Source organism: Manis javanica, chromosome 9 (genome assembly GCF_040802235.1).
Source record: "Manis javanica isolate MJ-LG chromosome 9, MJ_LKY, whole genome shotgun sequence".
NCBI lineage: Eukaryota > Metazoa > Chordata > Mammalia > Pholidota > Manidae > Manis > Manis javanica.
This window is the reverse complement of record NC_133164.1, coordinates 18,918,593-18,937,542: the sequence shown is the minus strand read 5'-3', so window position 1 is coordinate 18,937,542 and position 18,950 is coordinate 18,918,593. Positions and strand designations below refer to the sequence as shown.

Here is an 18,950-nt window from a genome sequence, read left to right as displayed (position 1 = left end):
TACAGATTTGGATTATGTCTTTATATAGAGAGAAATATACTCCATGTAAATGGATTGGCACATCGACTATGAGTAGTCTGAGAAGTACAGGGGGTCAGGGAGAACCAGCTTTTAGGCCATAAACAGTAGAAGTGGAAGAAAAGACAGCAAATGACAAGTCAATCCCACCCAGGGCCTCAGCAGGGAATTGCAATAAGGGATGAGGAACTTTTGACCATGAGTACCAGGTAACAAGATTAGAAAGGGAAGGTGGCACTGAAATATCCCACTGCAATTATCAATTAGATTATTGGTGACCAAACTGGAGAAGTTTTGGTATAGTTAATAATGGCAATCTTAATGAAGGAGATCGAGGAGCGATTAGGTAGCCTTAAGTATGTGGAGATTGATTTCGCAACTTACTCTTGAGGATCTTGATTATAAGGACACTTTTATTGGAGAGAAGAAAGCTAGTGTCAGTGAGCGACCAAGAGGAAAGCGAAGGGAGTCAGAGATGGAGAGTAGAGGCGCTGGAGAGAGGGAGACTGGAACCAGATGAGAGGGCTTGGGTGTGAGTGCGTGAGTGTGTGAGAGAGCAGAGGGAGTGAGCCGTGGTGCATAAACACGGATGCCTGCATCCCCACGACTGTGCAAGGTGTGTGAGGTCTGAGAGGTCCTGTGTTTGAACACAGGGTGACTGATAGAGCGTCAGGGTCTGAGGGATTGTGAATTTCTGTAAGTCAGTGTGTGCCTGCAGTGAGGGAGTGACTGAGCGGAAGGCAGAGCTTTAGAGGTAGCGGCCAGCCAGGGGGCTTCCCTAATGACTGTATCCAGGATTACAATGAAATACTCTGTCAGATTATAGCTCCATTTAGAGATTAAAATAAAGTATTTTCTAGTTATGAATTTTGAAATGACTTCTCTGAAATAGTTTGAGAAAAGAGGAAAAATGAATGTGAAATATTTTTTAAAAAAGGATACCTATACACAGAAATCACCCATGTGGACATTATCTTCCTCTTTTCTATTCTTCTTAAAGCAGAGAAACTCAATAACTATTACTGGAGGCTTACTCAGTGTTGAGGAACTAGGTTGACATGATGCCTGCCCTCATGAAGTGTATATTCTACTTGGGGAGAAATAAATAAATAGAACATACAAATAAGCTCTTCTGATTTTTGAGAAGGTTAATGAAAAAGATGTTAAAAAAGTATAGGGAACAGAAAACAAGGATCTATTTGCCTCTTGGACCTAGAAAGCCTCTTTGAGCTGGCAGTACTTAGGCTGAGACCAAAAAGACCTGTGTTTCTTTATTGTCATCTGATGATTTTTTCATAGTGCCTTGCCTCCTGGAGTTGCTCAGAAAATACATTACTTATTTTAAACAAACATATTCTTGCTGTTCCTTATTTTACAGCAAAAACCTTAAATTTGCCCATATGAAAGTTCTCCAAATCATTACAAACTCCTTACTTTCAGGCATCTCCTTTATTCAAGGTTGTACTGAAGAGTATGATTCCCCTTCCACTGGGACTTTGTTAAAAACGGAGGCTCTCAAGCCCTTCCCTAGACCTATGGAATCAAGAAACTGCACTTTAACAAAGTTCACTCTGAGATTTGCAAGCCCATTGAAGTTTGAGAAGTACCGTTAGGGAACATGGGAGACATCACAATTTGCTTCTTGCTTCTAAAACCATTTAATACACTTAGAATAATGGTGTTCAATAGAAATGCAATTTGAGACATACATAAATTTATATTGTCTGGCAGTGACATTAAACAAATGGTAAAACTGTAAAATTTGTGTTAATAGTATATTGTATTTAACCCATTTAAAAATTATTATATTAACATATCAATATAAAAATTAACTAATAAAATGTTTTACATTCTGTGCATTGTCTTTGAAGTCCAATGTGTATTTTATACTTATAGAATATCTCAAATTGAGGGCTCAATTTTCATGGACAATACTTGATCTGTAATTTATATTGCTTCAGTTTTCTTAATTTAAAATATTTACTATTAAAGAAAATGAAAAACATAGTTCCTGTTTCATTGGCACCATTTCAAGTCCTCAGTTGCCACATGTGGCTGGTGTCCATATGGAATGACAAAGTCCTAGAATATTTCTCTACAAGCCTCTTAGAGCATTCTGCTTGGTCGGTCCACAAGATAACTTCTTTTTATTTCTTTCAATTATGACCCAAAGTGTGAGTTTTATATATGTCCTGTATTAGTTGTATTTTAAGGTATTGAAATATACTTTTCAAAATTATTTTAAAATATCTCTGGCTATTTATATGAGGTAGACTGACAAACTGACAGAAACTTCATATGGATTTTTTCAGAAACAGGTATTTCCACTGTGTGAAATGCAGTTTAGAAAGTATGTTAAAATTATTATATTTCAGTAAAGTTCAGGCAACAAAAACAGTTTTTGTCAGTTAATATGAAATTAATTTAAAAGAGTGAAAGGACCCATTTATTTAAACATATGTACATATACACAGAGTGTGTGTGTGCATTAGTATGTGCCTTGTCTTATTAAACATTTACGCTCTCTGTAAAGTCTCTTCACTAGTGTTTCGTACAGCCATTTTGATTCAGTTATGCTACCTTTCCTTGAGTTTCCTTGTCATTGCAAATATTTAACCTTATAAAGTAACTGATGATCAATTAAGTATTAGTTCTCAACCAATCTTGATGGATAAATTGTGTCCTCACATCCTCACTTGCATTTTCATTGTATCTACCACGTTCAATAGCAGTTATGATCTTATGTGGTAGGAAAATAAACTATGATCTAATAAGAGAGATAACCTCAGTCTCAAAACATCTATGACATTCAAAGACAACAAGTTAAATACACATTAGTGTTAGTTCTACAGAGGAAGATATGTGGGCATACATGAAACAGTCAAACTTTTATAAGGTCTATATTGTTTGTTGTGCAAATACATTGTTTTAAAACTTCCATACTAGGAATGAAAGTGCCACCATTTCTACTACCACTTTAAATAGTAAAAGTTAGCTAAAGTGTAATTGAGAAACACATGAAGACAAAAATTATCTGCTGTTTTGTTCATTTAATTTAGTGAAAATATAATTTAGACTCAGTATGCAGGAACATTTATTTCAATTTTTTAAAATATTTATTCTGGCAGGAAGAAATATTGTAGCTTGATTTATACATTCTTACAAATTATTTGTACTCTGGTCTCAATAAAATAATTTATATTGTGCCAGAATTACATTTGCTAATTTCAGAAAGGGAAGTTTTGGTTAAGCATGGCAGTATAAAAATAAAAAGAATCATAAAAATTTCAGTTGTTGAACTTTTCCAGATAAATTTGTGAAACCATTTCTAAGAATGAAAAATAAAGAAATTTTTAAGGGAGAATAGTCTTTACCATTGAATTAGAACAGTTTCCAGGAATATAAACTAGAAGTGCTTTTCTTTTTTCTTCCATCTAATAAAAAAATTAAAACCTCTTGACATTATATATGAAATAAACAGTAAAAAATACTAAAAATAAAATAAAATACTCTTTGAAGGTTGAAGAGCAAAAACCTTACGAGCTAGGGACTTCATCAGCAAGAGACCTCGGGATCCCCACAACTGACTGGGTGGTGAGTTTCCCCCGTTTGCTTCTGCCTTGTTTATCAGGGGTTGAAGCTGAAGAAACCAGCAGTTGGAAACGAAAATGGGTGCAGACTAATGTCACCCAAGCTAGTCAGAAAAGCAACCTGACCTAACCTAGGGGTAACCTAACAAGACAGAAAAACTTTAGACAACAAGTGCTCTACTCCAAACAGTCATTAAAAAACTGTAACTGTACCACCTGTCCCACGAACAAGAGTGGAGTGGATAGACTGAATCGCAACTACAGGCAGAGCTACACGCCTTCAGCAGACTGGTTGATTTCTGCTCCTTCTGAACATGGTGGCGGCCTTATCAGGAATGATCGTCTGCACTGGAATCTACCACCAGGCAGGATGCCCTTTCTTCTTCAAAAATGATAATCTTATTAAAGTTGGATTACCATTTATTTTCTCTCTATAATTAGATGTGTGGTAATGCCTTGGTTTATTTTCTCTCTTTGAAGATATGTATGTTCTTCAGTGAATTTAAATGTAATTTATTTGTCTTTAGGAGTTTATATATAGACATAAAAATCTTTCATAGAATTTGAGAAAGTGTAAGCAAATTTAGCCATTCATCTGTCCTTTCAGCTATTCCTTCAAAAATATTTTTATTATATGTCAGTCCCTGTTGTAGGCTCTTGGACTTGAGCACAAAAGGCAAGAAATATCTGCTTTTCTGGCATCAAGAATAAAAATTATTGTAAATAAATTACACAGGCTAATAGACAGTGATAAATGCTACATGAAAAATAACAGCCTTGTGTAAGGGTATGGAGGGTAATTTTAAAAAGAGAAGTCAAAGTAAATCTCATTGAGTATATGCCATTTGAGCAAAGATATTCAAGTTATGTGAGAAATCATGAAATGCAGAAAACTTACGAGTAGAATTTCTGATGCAAATTGACACTACTTTGTAGAAACATCTTATCACCAAACATGTAAATTAAACCTTGGAGTTGTATAAGTATTATTTTTCTCAAGAAGTAGAAAAGTTACCTTGTCTACATACATACACACACAGTATATACTCTTTATATACATACATATATATGTACTATGTATTTTTATTTTTTGGATATACTTCAAATAGATTTTAAGGGGGAAATTTTAGCAAATTACTAACACAGTGATCATAAGTGTGTAGATGCAGTTTGAATTCACCTAACTTGTACTGGTGTTGAATATTCATCTTGGGATTTATGATGTACAAATTACAACTGCCAAATGGAAACCAAAGCACACAGACAAAGCCTTGCAACTCTAAGATCTTTGTAGTGACTGATATGTTAATTAATGTGATGTAGATTTTTAAATTCTCCACTTTAAAAAATTAATATTAAAGTATCTAAAGAATTAAGGAAAACATGTCATAGTTAAACAATCTCTTCCATTATTTTATGAAATATTAAGGAATTCAAATTTTAAAGAGGTAATGGACTTGGAAAGCTGGTCAACTAGAGAGAACATTTTATACCAATTTGGAAAAGATATAAAAGATTTTAAGATATAAAAGATTTTCTTTAAATCAAAAATACGAAAAATTTTAAGCAAACTTAAAAGAAAAAGTGTGATGTTTTTAATAGAATTTTTTGTCAGACGAATAATAACTTGAAGCCATGAGTTGCAGGCTGAATCTCACAAACACACAAACTAATTTTCAATTGCAATTCTGATCATACTGTTTCTAGCATATTATATTATCGATATAACAACACCCATTCATGAAACCCGTTATATACAAAGGGTATAGTAAAACATACTAAGTAGATTTAAGATTAAAAAAAAAAAGAACTAGCTATTCATTCGTTATTAAGCCCCACAGACTAACTGCATTTTGCAGAGCCATTTCACTCTTTTTGGCTCAGGGCTTCAGGTGCACCTCGCCAAGCTGACAGAGCAGCATCAGCTCCCTTCGTATAGCCAAGCCAGGGAAACGTCCACATTCTTACTCTCACTCTTTCAGCACTTAGCTATTGTTTAATTCAGTTTAATCTCTGGGGATCTCATTCATTCAAATATAACACTTGTTTGTATATCTTCCAAATTTTATCAGCAATCTGATGATTCTTTTGATTGTTAGAATCCACAGACTACTGGGCATTTCTACTTTGCCCTCCTGCAATCTTCTCAAATGGGATTTGGTAAAACAGAACAATCAGATTGCTATTAACCCTTATTTGCAAGACCCAAGCTACCAACCCCCCTCAAATGGCAATGTCTTACTTATTTTCATGGCCACCGCACCTTGTCTGTACATACTCCTTATTTTTGCTTCAACACGGGAAAGATAACAGCGTTGCCGAATTTGAATTTTGCATTTTTAAAGAATCCTTAGTTTCCTTTTACATTTAGTTGTTCCCCAATCTAAATAACTCACCATTCTGCAGTGACCAATCTTTATCCTTCTGCAGCATAATTTTCCAGTATTGCCTTTGCTTTGCCTTCACCAAACCCCTTGCATCTGCTATGACTTATGTGCTCCTTTTTTTCCTATTTTACAAATGATCTTATTTAAGACTCACTTTAAATTAAACTTTATATTATACTTTTTTATTGACCCCCAAATGTGAAAGCAATTTCCTTTACTCCAGAATCATACAGAATGAAAAATAGATAGTTCATTTTATTCGCACCTTTTGCAACATTGAAATTGGCAAGATTTAAACAGAACATATGGAACAAAGACTGCTCATCACTGTTCAATCTACTCTCTTGTCATGGAATATGAAAAATCTGGTATATTTTGTATGTCTCTGAATTTTAAAAGAATCTGCATGTCCAGTTACAGAGTGAATTAGACTTGGCCATATAGACCCCTGGGGAGACTAAAAGATGGCAAACAGTTAAACTGATAGTCCTCCAATAATTATTTTAATGAGGGCAGTGAAAAATGGTTTTCAATTAATAAGGTTTCTTTTTTTTCCCTGTTATCTCTAAATGAGCCATTTTTAGACATGTTGATTATGTGATTCTCCAAAGCAGGCATTTTGTTGGATGAAAGGCATAATAAGCAATTCTAACCTTTATATAATAAATTTAAAAAAACTCTGCATGTGAATAGAATACTAATTTGTAATATTTATATTCAGAAATTCAACTTTGGATTGTGACTGGGGTGTGATAGGATTTTTTTGTTAATAGACTATTTGGGGAGGGGGGTAGTTTTAGGTTTAGAGAAAAGTTGAGCAGAAAGTACAGTTTCCACATACCTCCTCTCCCGCCTCAGTTTCCCATATTAACATCCTGCATTATTAGTGTGGTATCAATCATGGGTTTGACAAATGAATTATGTCATGAATGCACCTTTACAGTATCATACAGAATATTCTGAAAAACCCTCTGTGCTCCATCTTTTATTCCCTCCCTCCCTCACCTTGAGTCCCTGGCCACCACTAATATTGTTACTCTCTCTATAGTTTTGCCTTTCCCAGAATGTCTACAGTTAGAATCATATAATACATAGACTTTTCAGACTGACTTCCTTAGTTAAGAATCCATTCAAGATTCCTACATGTCCTTTCCTAGGTTGATAACTCCTTTCTTGTTATAGATAACTCATTGTGTGGGATGTACCACAATTTGACCATTCACTTACTGAAGAAACACTTAGTTGCTTCCAGCGTGTGGTAATTATGAATAAAGCTTCTGTAAACATTCATGTTCAAACCTTTTAGTATACAGAAATTTTCAACTCATTTAGATAGATAGCTAGGAGCACAATTTCTGAATCCTATTGTATGACAATGTTTATTTTATTTTTAGCTTTGTAAGAAGCTGCCAAACTGCATATAAAAGTGGCTCTATCATTTTGCATTCCCACCACCCATGAATCAGCGTCCCTGCAGCTCCACAACCTCACTAGCATTTGGTGGTGTCTCTGGTTTGGATTTTTGCCAGTCTACTAGTGTGAGGTAGTACCTTATTTTAGTGCCATTCCCTGATTGCATATGTTTTGAGACCCTTTTTATGTGCTATTTTCCATCTGTATATCTTCTTTGGTGAGATACCTCTTCAGATCTTTTTTTGTTCTGGTTTGGTTTCATATTATTGACTTTAAGGAATATTTACTTTGGATACAACTCCTTTATCTGGTAAGTGTTTTGTAAATATTTTTTCCTTCTAATGTCTCACATTTAAATGTAATGTGAGTTGTAGGGTTTTTGTAGACATTCTTAAAATGGGGGAATGTCCCTCTATTCCCAGTTTGCTGAGAGTTTTTATCGTAAATGCATGTAGGGTTTTGTAAAAAAACTTTTTTGCATCAACTAACATGATCATATGACTTCTCTAGCCTGCTGATGGGAAGGATTATATTAATTGATTTTGAATGTCGAATGAATTTGCCTACCTAGAATAAATCTCGTGTGGTTGTGGCATATAATTCTTTTTATATGTTGTTGGTTCAGCTTGTAAACATTTTGTTGAGAATTATTGCATGTGTATTCATGATAGATACTGTTCTGTAATTTTCTTCCTTGTGACGTCTTTCCTGATTCTGATTTATCGTATTGGCAGTCTCATAGAACTAGCTAAGAAGTGTTCCTTCTGCTTCTATGTTCTGGACAATAGTGCCAAGAAGTAGTATCATTTCATTATTAAACATTTCATAGAATTTACCAGTGAAACCTGGTTTTCCTTATTTCTGTTTAGGAAAGTTATTAATTATTGACTAACTGTCTTTACTAGATATAGGCCTATTTACATAATCTATTTCCTCTTGTGTGAGCTTGGTAGAATGTGTTTTTCAAGAAGTTGGCACCTTCATCTAGGTGATCAAGTTTGTAGAGTTTTTCATAATCCTATATTGTTTTTTGAAGTCCTTGAGATCAGTAGTGATGTTGCATCATTCATGTCTGGTACTAGCAAGTTGAGTCTTCTCTCTTTATTTTACTTAGTTTGCCCACAGGTTTATCAATTGTATTGATCTTTCCAAAGAATTAGATTTTAGTTTATTTGTTTTCTTTATTGTTTTTTGTTTCATTTCTTTTAAATTTAGTTGAATCACACTTTGTAATTTCTTCTTTTCTTTAGATTACTTTGGATTTAAATTGTAACTGTTTTCCTACTGTCCTCAGGTGAAAGCTTAGATTGTTGACTTTAGAGTTTTCTTTTTGTATACTCTGTATATGCCCTCAAAGCACATTTTTGTAAGTTGTATTTCCATTTTCATTCATTTCAAAATACTTGAAAGATTTCTCTTGAGCCTTAGATTTCTCTAGCAAAGTAATTAATTACTTTGCTAAATTTTTTTTTGATGATTGCCCTATAGTTTGTTCTATTCATTTATTACTAAACTGTGTCCACTTTCAAATAATTTCATGTGTAGTACTGGCATCTTATAACAGAGTACCTTAATTCAAATGGAATGAAGATTGTAATCAGCTGACTGTTAGTGAGAAAATCATCCTTGATTGTCCAGGTTAGCCCAGTGTAATCACCCAGGTCCTAATAATTTAAAAAGTAAGACAGGAAAGAGAAAAACAGTGAGATGGCAATGTGGGAAAGACTTAACTAATCATTTTTTTGGCTATGATCAAGAGATAGCACAAGAAATGTGGGCAGCATCTAGAAGCTGGAAAAGCCAGGAAAACAGATTCCCTAGAACTTCCAGGAAAGAATACAAATGTTCTAGATACCTTGAGTTCAGTCCAGAGAGACCCCTCTTGAACATCTGACTACCCAACTACAAGATAATAAATGTATGTTACCTTAAGATATTGTTTGTTATAATTTTTCATTCAACAGCAATAAGAAACTAGTAAGTGCGCATATCATTTATTTGGCAGTTTCTCCTCTTATTTTGTGGACTTCCACATATATGACAATATTTTATACATTTAAGCAGAATTATTCATGACTAGTTTAAACTTTTGGTGTATTTAACATTTTCAAGAGCAAATATTACTCTTTCTTACTGATTTTGCCCTTAGGTTGTTTGGTATTAATTATATTAACATTACTAATATTGTTATAGTACCTTAGTTTTGTGGATTTCAGCATATATATGTCTTATTTATAATTATATGTCATTCTTTTTCTAATCTGTAGGTGATTTATTTTAACATTACCTTTTTCACATCACGTAACTTCTAATAATGTGAACATTCAGCTCACATATTTTTGTTATGGTAAATATATTTGTTTTTATTTCTTGACAGCTCATTTTACATATGTATCAAAATTTTCTATTTTGTATAAATGTGTCACTCATGTGGATGTTAACATAACTTATTGGGTCTTTGAAGTGAAAATTAAATATTATATTCTAGAGTCCATGTTGATTAGTACTTAAATTAGATATTTTGAAAATATTAACACCAAATATGAAACAAAAAATAGGGAAGACCCTCTGCAAGTATATTTTCTGCCCTATTAATCTCCATTTGGCAATAGCATTTAAAACATTTATTCAATCCCCTGAGCTACAGCATAAGCAACCTGAGAGTAGAGATGCAGAAGGGACTATCAAGCAATCACCCTTTTTACAAACCTTGTACTTAGGACAACAATAAACCAGACCTTTCCCTGGGTCAATTAAATGTAGAGTAATTTACTTAAAAGTTGTACACAGTGTCCTTTTCACATTTATTTTATTTACTATTTCTTCAGAATAGGAACACTTTTTCTTCTTGTCCCTTTCACTTGATTTAACTGTCATATATGATAGCCTACTTTTGGCCAAAATGACATGAAAATATGCATAAGGAATTTTAGATTAGTGTACTGGAAAACTCATAATAATCTGACAGAAGTTTATGTCCATTGCATCTAATAATACATTTCTAAATGTATTTTGATTCATATATCACTCTTATTTTTATTTTATTTTTAGGAAAATTCATTTTTATGATTGTAGGCATGTATTGACTTTGGAAAACAAGGACATGTTATTTTACAGATAGTTTAAAAAGCAATGTTCTGGACTTACGTAACTGAAAACATGTTTCTGGGTCTCATACATATTTACCCAATCCACAAATATTTATAATCATTTTCTATCTTATATACAGCCCTACCCTATATACAGTTTTCATATGAAAACCACAACACTAAGCTAGAAAAATTCATATTTGCATCTTTACAGCAAATATTAACTTGGGTTACTTTTAGCCATGCAGTGTTATGAAAAGCCAGAAAAATTAAGTGAGCATAGTTCTTACATCATTCTGCCTTTATCTGAAAGCTGTTCTTGTGTGAATGTGGACATTAAGGCAATAGTAGGAGATGGCAGAAAGCATATATGATGCATATACAGTACAAAGGTGACAGTAGTAGCCAAGAGGAAAAAAAAGGCAAAATGAACAAACAACAATATAGTTTTGGCCTTTAGGACACACCAGTTCACCCTCATTTGCTGGTTATTCTCTCTCTAGCCACAAAAGCCATCTCTGAGTGTCTCTGAATCACACTCACTGGCATGTGGAAACTCTCCCTTTTTGATTTCTGATGCATTGTTTAATTATTTTTATAAGGCTACATTTTTGGCTACAATGAATCCCTGGAGTTTTCGGATATTTTGTTTTCTCTGTATAGTCTATTTGGTATATAAGTATGCATATAACATGAAAATTTGCCACAATAGGCCAGGCTCTTAGCTCTTAGCATCCATGGATTACTTCAAACCAATGATCTACAGCAGCATCTGGCCAAGACTCAGCTGTCATTCAAAAGATACCATGTTCTAATAAGGGATTCATGACCTGTTTTGCATCCTAAGGACACACTTACTGGTTAAAGTTGTAGTTTCTTCATAAAACTGAAATCAAATGGACTATTTCATTTATTACCATTTCAATACATTCATAATTTAGACTATTTCTTATACGAGTCAGTCATGTATGAGCTTTTGATTCACTACCACAATGAAATCTTTTTTGCTTTTTTTCTCAAAAAAAGCATTTGAAAAAGTCATTTGAGTTCTTTCTTAAAACACTTTGTACTAATAAATGCTCAAGTTATATCTTTCTTATTTATTTCTCTATCCTCCTCTAGCCTCATGAACAGGGCCTACATCTTATCTTTAAAGAAGTTTCAAGATACATTTTACAAATCGGTTGTTTATACAAACTTAGGTGAAATCTTGAAGGTAATATCTCTTGATCCATGGTTGTTTATGTAAATGGCTATAAAAAACAGTCTATATACTTCTAAAAATTAACCTTGACATACTTTTTTCTTACAAAATGCTGAGTATTAGAATCAATTTTGCAGAAGAAGAACCACTCAGCTTTTAGCTATTTAGAGTGAACCAATCACACAGAAATGCAATGGAAACATGATTTCATAGTATAAAAAAAAAAGTATCCTGCTATAGGCATCTATTTATGACAATTGCTCTGCATATGATCCATAGATGCTGTTTTTCTTGTCCTTGTATGTATATTTGAAAAGCTTTTATTGGATGATGAAAAATACACTCTAAAATTTCAGGTTAAGAGGAAAAAATACTTTACTTCTGGAAAGGCAAACTTATTTTTAAATGAACATGAGTAAATAATATTGAAAACACAATTATATTAAAGTTAATGTTTATTTGTGAGTATATTCATCATATGTTAATGGAGTATCAAGTCTAAGCTAGGGTTAAAAGTGTAGGTCTGAAAATGAAAAAGATGTGTATGTGCTGTTAGCCACAAATTCACAGAATCTAGTGGTGGAGATATAAAAAAAATACCATGTAATTTAAAAAATGTGTGGAAAATGTAAGTATAGATCATTTTATTATCCCCTACGGTTTCTGTGGATCAGGAAATCATGAAGGACTTAGCAGGGCCAATCTAGCTCAGGGTCTCTTAACAGAAAGAACTTCAGACAATGGCTATTGCTGAAGCAGTTCAGGGCAGGCCATGGCCTCTTTCTTCACACAGCCTCAGGGATTCCCATGTGCTCTCTCTGCCTGGGCTAGGTTAGACTTCCTTAGTGCATCATGGCTTCAGGGCAGTAGACTTAATGTCAGTCCAAGATTCCAAATGAACGTGTTCCATTTTCTCTGATTTAACCTTGTACATATACACATATGTGTGTATTTGTATGTATGTAAACATGTGTCTGTGTATATACATACACACAAAGAGAGAAAACATTGAGCATTCACACAGGGAACCTAATTTATTCAGTTGAGGGAAAACATTTCAAGAAATAAAGCCTAGTCAAATCTTAAAGAATTATTGTATTCATTTTCTTTTTGAAGTTTATTTTGATTTTTAAAAGATGATTATAAATTCACATGCAGTTGTAAGAAACAATAGTGATCCTATGTACCTTTTACCTGGCTATTCCCAATGGTAACTTCTTGAAGAACTTTAGCACACTATCACATCCATGATACTTGCACTAGTCTAGTCACGACAGAGCATTTCCATAGTACGAGGATTCCTCAGGACACCTTGATAGTCACCATTGTTCCTGCCCTCAACCCCTTCCAAACTCCTCGAAACCACTAAGCAGTTCTCCATTTCTGTAACTGTTATTTGAAAAATGCCCAGGTAACGGAATCATATGTTTTGTACTTAGTACTGGATTTTTTTACTTAGAATAATTCCCTGGCAATTTGTCCGTGTTGTTACATGTATCACTAATTTATTTATTTTAAATGCTAAGTAATATCCTTGGTATAGATGTACTACAATTTGTTTAACCATTCAGTCATTAAAAGTAATTTGGGTTGTTCCTAGTTTTTGCATATAACAAATAAAGCTGCTCTAAACATTCAGTAGAGGTTTTGTGTAAAAATGTCTTAATTTCTATGGGATTAATGCCCAGGACTACATTTCCTGTCCATGTTTTATTAGATTTACACCTAGCATTTTATCTGCTTTAATTGATTGAAAATTGTAGTGTATTTGTAATTTCATTGTCCAAATATTCCTTGCTAGTATATAGAAATACAAGTGATTTTGTATATTATCTTGCAAATTCCTACATTATAAAACTCACTTACTAGTTTTAAAAGTTGTTTTTGTGGAGTCCTTGGTGTTTTCCATGTAGATAAACATTTCATCTGACTTTCTCTCCCTCTCTGACATCTACACATTTCATTTTTTATCTTGCTGTGTTTCACTAGCTAGAACTCCTAGCACTGTGTTAAGCATGAATAGTGAGGTCGAATAATTTTGCTTTGTTCTTGAACTTAGCAGGCATATATACAGTTTATTATCATTAAATATTATATAAGCTAAGGGTTTTTCAAAGATGCCTTTTATGAAGATGAAGATATTCCCATTTTCTATTTTTTAAGAGATTTTTTATCTCTTTAAATTTTTTGTCATTAATTGATAATTGAGTTTTAACTATTATTTTTTCAGCATCAAATGATATGAAAATGTGAATTTTCTTCTGTATTTAGCCTGTTAGTAAGGTGGATTACATTGACTGATTTTAGACTATTGAACACACTCTTTATCCCCTACATAAACCTCTCTGGTCATGATGGATGTTTTTATATTTATACTGCGATTATATATATTGCTCCCAGTTTTTAACAAAGCAATACTTTGGTTTAGAGCAGTGATATTCTGAGTATGGGGGCAGTTTCTTTAGATTCGAAAGAGTTACCACATTTAGCTAGAAATCATGTGTTTTACATGTGGTACAGCATGTCCCAAAAAAGAAAGCCAAAAATGTAATAGGCTCCATACATTCTTGAAAGTCTGAGCTGGTTTGCTTAGCTAGGGACTATTTTTATTTAATTTATTTAAATTCAAAGATGGTTTTCAAACTTGCAAAAATGGCCCACTCTCATGATCTGACACTATTATCCACATTAAACATCTTTTCCCATTTCTGCAATGATGACATTTCCTTAAAATCATTAGAAAAGAATAAAGCTATTTAGAAAAGAGCTCCAAATTTGCTGGTTCCTCAGTTTACTTCATTTAAAAAAGCATGAGTGATCAGACTCAAATTTGTTATTCCTTGTAGGTACTATGCAATTTTCATTTCCCTACAAATCCATAATTTTAGTGCAATAAAATCAATGGCAGAATTTAACAGTGTGATTTTGGTAAGGTCATCCTTGGAATTTTTAAATAAATTATGCTGGTTAATTAGTGTGCAATTTTTATTTATTCACCAGATATTGATTAATCATCTCCACTTTGCTATGTTCTTTTTATGGATTTTACTAGTGATATATTTTTAATATGTATGTTCAATTTTTAAAATAACCAATACATTTAATGTTTAATTTAAAGCTATTAAATAAGTTATAGTTAACTCTCCCACATTTACCCAGGTAGACTTCTATATTGGGCACTAAGCAATAGGTTAATGTGTTCACACATTCATGTATACACAGAAAACAGATAAAATTACTAACTGTGCTTTTATAATAATATACTACCACAAAGGGAAGGATAATGTTATGAGGATCTCAAAATTAATTACTTATATACAATTTTATCAATTTGATAATTGTCAGTGGCCCTAGATCAATCTCTTTTCCACAGACTTTTTTATATATCCCAAAATATCAGTGAAATTGTACACATTTTGTTTTGAATTTTCAGTTTTGATTCCAAAAAAATATGACAATGTTTAAAATGGAAAGAAATGAGATGTTTAAAACATTCAGATTTCATGCATCTTCTGTTTGCCAAAAGAAAGGCTGCAAATCACTGGGATATGAGAAACCCATTTAAATAAACTAAATGCCAAAAATGTGTGGAACAAAATTGTTCCCATTGGACTTTCTACACAGAGGAACATTTTAGCTGCCATATCTGAGTTCTGCTCATACCCCACCTAGAAAAATCCTACAAGGATCAAAACACCATAGTCACATATTCTTTCCAAATACAATGTATACCACAGAAATCCCAGGAAATAAGAAAGAGAGCAGTTTGAAACAAGATGAAAGTTATAAATTCTATAAATGCCTTAACCTGTTTCTGTGTGATTTCTTTTCTCCCTCTAAATTTGCTACCCATAATTGATGATAACAAAGTCTTCCTATGCTTTGCTGCTTAATACATATGCACCCTAAATCATCTGTTTCTCATTTGGAACATAGCATTTTCAATTTAAGTTTGAAATGTAATTCTAAGCTTCTTATTTAATTGCCCTGGTAAAAAGTAATAATAAAAGCGATGTGTGAGGGAAAACACCTAACACCATTTTATTTCAATATTTATAATGTATTACCTGGGTTTTTATTGTTTGTTTTGTTTTTGATGTGCTAACTCCAATTTTTAAAATATTTCCTCTATTAAGTTGTATGATATTTAAGTATATTTATGACAAAGGTGATGGGGCTTGATTTTTTTCTTTTTACATTTTTGGCATTTTCCCTAAAAATTGCCAGCTTAATAGAATGTGCTAATCCACTAATTAGTCTTCCTCCCTCATACAGTGATGCTAAATTGATGACTGAAGTAATTTGAGCTTCTTATAATAATGATTTTGAGGCTTTTTGAAACATCTTCTTTTGTATATGAAATACATCTTATTTTATATGGATAAATTCAAAGACAATGTAATTAATGTGGTTAAACTTTGTTTCTAATATCTTCTGGAATGGAAAATAAAAATACCATGTAATTTTTACTCATAAATTATCAATCATTGCATTAGCCTACTAGTATTACAGTTAGCATGAGCAATGGCCTATGTTATTTTTAAATTTCCCACTTATCCTATCTTCTCCATGGCAGTTCTATAGCAGCGTCTTCAGAGCATGGCACTAAGCAGGTGTTCCTTTTGTGTTTGTGTATGTGTATGTGTTTGATGGAAATGAACTCTGAGATGCACAAGTGATGTTTGTTGAAGGTTTGGGGGAAGATATTATGAAGTCCCTGCAATTTATAGCTATACAAATTACATTAATTCATTCAATAAATATTTACTTCACACAGTGCCAGACATAAGTGTTCCATGTTATATAGTAATGGTGACCAAAATTGTGTAATCTACTAGAACTGACAAAATATTATTCAGATAATTCAGTAAATAAAGTAAATTTGGAGGTAATGATAAGCTGTCCATAGAACACAGCACTCTACCAGCAAATACCACTTGAAATTTGAAGTATAAAATGTTTGTAGGTAAACAGGTAGTGTGATTCAGGTAGTGTCCGTAGAATGTGCAAAGTCCTTGCTGTTGGAAAGAAAAGTGCATTCAAATTGCTGAAAGGTTGTGTTACTGGAGCCTCGCAAGTGAAGGTGAAGGTGATGGAGGTTTGAGATGAAGATGTGCAGAAGTCAGGGGTTATGTCACAATGGTCTCTAATAGTCACAATGGTCTCTAAACTTAGAGAAAATGATAGGTAACATTAAGAGATTTTTACTTGAAAATAAATTACCCTTATTGACCAAAAAGGATTAGGATGGATGTTAAGAACCCAGTCAAGAGCTACTGAAGTAGTCCTGACATTGGTGGTATTATACAGGACAAGATAAATGGGCAGTGGAAATGGAGAAACCGCAGGGGTAGACATGGACCGGACTTCACGTAAGCAGGGAGTGGTGAGGGAGAGGAAGCAGAGAGGGTGGCTGCTGTTTCTCTGACTTGCTCACTTGCATGAATGGTGTTGCATTGAATTGGAAGACTTCCAACTAGATAAAGTAGGAGGAACTGGGAGACCATAATTTTGTTCTTGATGCATTTTGTTTAAGGCACCTTCAGTGTAAAGAGAAGAGTGTCCAAATAGATTTTTGTTGTATGAATCTGGAGAATACAGCCAAAGTCTGAGCAGCAGATACAAGATCAAGAATCTCTGTAAGTAAATAACATTCAGTGACATATTTATGGATGAGATTCCTTAGGGGAAAATACTGAAGGTAAAGTAGTAAGTGGGTACAAATGTAGGCTTAAAGAAATTCAAAATTCATGAAAGAAAAAAAAGGCCAATGAGCCTGAGAAAGAGTAAAGGACATCCAGTGAGAAAGGAAGAAAACCTGGGGAGTGGGGTTCACCGAAATCAGTGTATGAAAGTATTTCAAGAGAATAGTTGGCAACAGTGATGGAAGCTGTTGGAGGGTAACATGAATAAGAAAGTAATAAATGCCTTTGAATTTTGTCACATGGAGGTCATAGGTGATACTAGGAAAGCATGTACATTGGAGGGTTGAATTCAAGTTACTTTTTTCTTAGAACTCATGTAATTCAGCAAAACTTTCTGTTAACCCTACTTTCAAAATTCATCTAAAATCTGACCACATCTCATTTCTCTTTTGCTGCTATCCACTGCTATTCCCCATCATCTGCGGCCTGGACAACTCCTTTCTCCACATCTTCTCCTACAGCCTGTCCCTGATACAGTAGTATAAATAGTTCTTCAAAAATATAAATGAGAATATGTTGCTCTTCTCTTCAAAATGACTTCCCATTTCAGTCTAAGTAAAAGGCAAATGATTACAATTTACAAAGCTCTGCCTGAATTGGCCTTTGTTAACGGCTAGTACAGCCTCCTTGTCCTCCTGCTTCCGTTATCTCCACTCCTGCCCCTCTGGCCTGCTATTCCTTGCTTGTGTAACATGGTCACGGGGGTTCCGCTGGCTCTTAATTGATGGGCCCAGCCTGGTAGAGCAGCTCCTCCCTGGAACCTTGCTGGAGTTAAGGAAGTTGGAAGCAAATAATGCCCAATCAGACTATCATATGACCAATGAAAATAACAGAAGACCAGGGGACAGGACCATCTTCACAGACAGGGACATCTAATGTGGTGAAAATGATAACCTGGTGTCTTAATATGTCAATATTCTCCTAGCAATTCTGATTATAAAACACTTAAACATATTTATTGCTATTTAAATGATGTTCAGGTTTTTTACATTACATGCTTTTTATTTTTAATTCATTAGCTATTTTCCTGAATATTTTTCCCTTTTACATTTCTAGGAAGAGATTCTTAAATAATAAAAAAAAAATTGGCTTTTCCTACACTCATCAGTGTCATTTGTATTTGTACATTCTTATGCCAAGACCAGAGTTTAATTTTTAAAATCCCATAAATATTCCTGTTTTTGCTTTAGATAGCAAAACATCAGTGGATAAAATGATGCAAATTCATAAACTTCAACTTGTTAACAAAAACTGTAGTCTTATCAGTGATACTGAGCTCTCCTTTCTGGAATGGCAGAGAGCTGGGGTAAGATTCAAGTCCTCTTTAAGGCCCAAAGAGCCCATCCCGAGCAGGCTGAAGAAAGGAGGTGACATGTTAGCTGTCCAAAAAACTTCTCCCTATAGAAAGTAGAAGAAATAGAAAAATAATTCTCTCAAAAATAGAAAAAATATATATACATTAATTTGTCAAGTTAGCAGTAGTTCATGCTTAAAGTCTTACTTATTTTTGAACTCCCAGGAGTAAAGGATACATTTTATGAAAA

At 33.5% G+C, this 18,950-nt stretch overlaps 1 long non-coding RNA gene across 2 annotated transcripts in view; it reads left to right on the top strand.

Moving 5' to 3' along the window:
* LOC140843497 (uncharacterized) overlaps positions 1 to 18,950 on the top strand; it is a 163,156-nt gene that overhangs the window by 7,334 nt on the left and 136,872 nt on the right. The window contains exons 1-2 of one of the 2 annotated variants that reach the window (XR_012121324.1): positions 16,932 to 17,073; positions 17,238 to 17,340. This is a non-coding gene — a long non-coding RNA (uncharacterized lncRNA). Of the gene's footprint in view, positions 1 to 16,931; positions 17,074 to 17,237; positions 17,341 to 18,950 lie in introns of those variants that run through there. The other variant, XR_012121325.1, reaches the window with a different exon arrangement.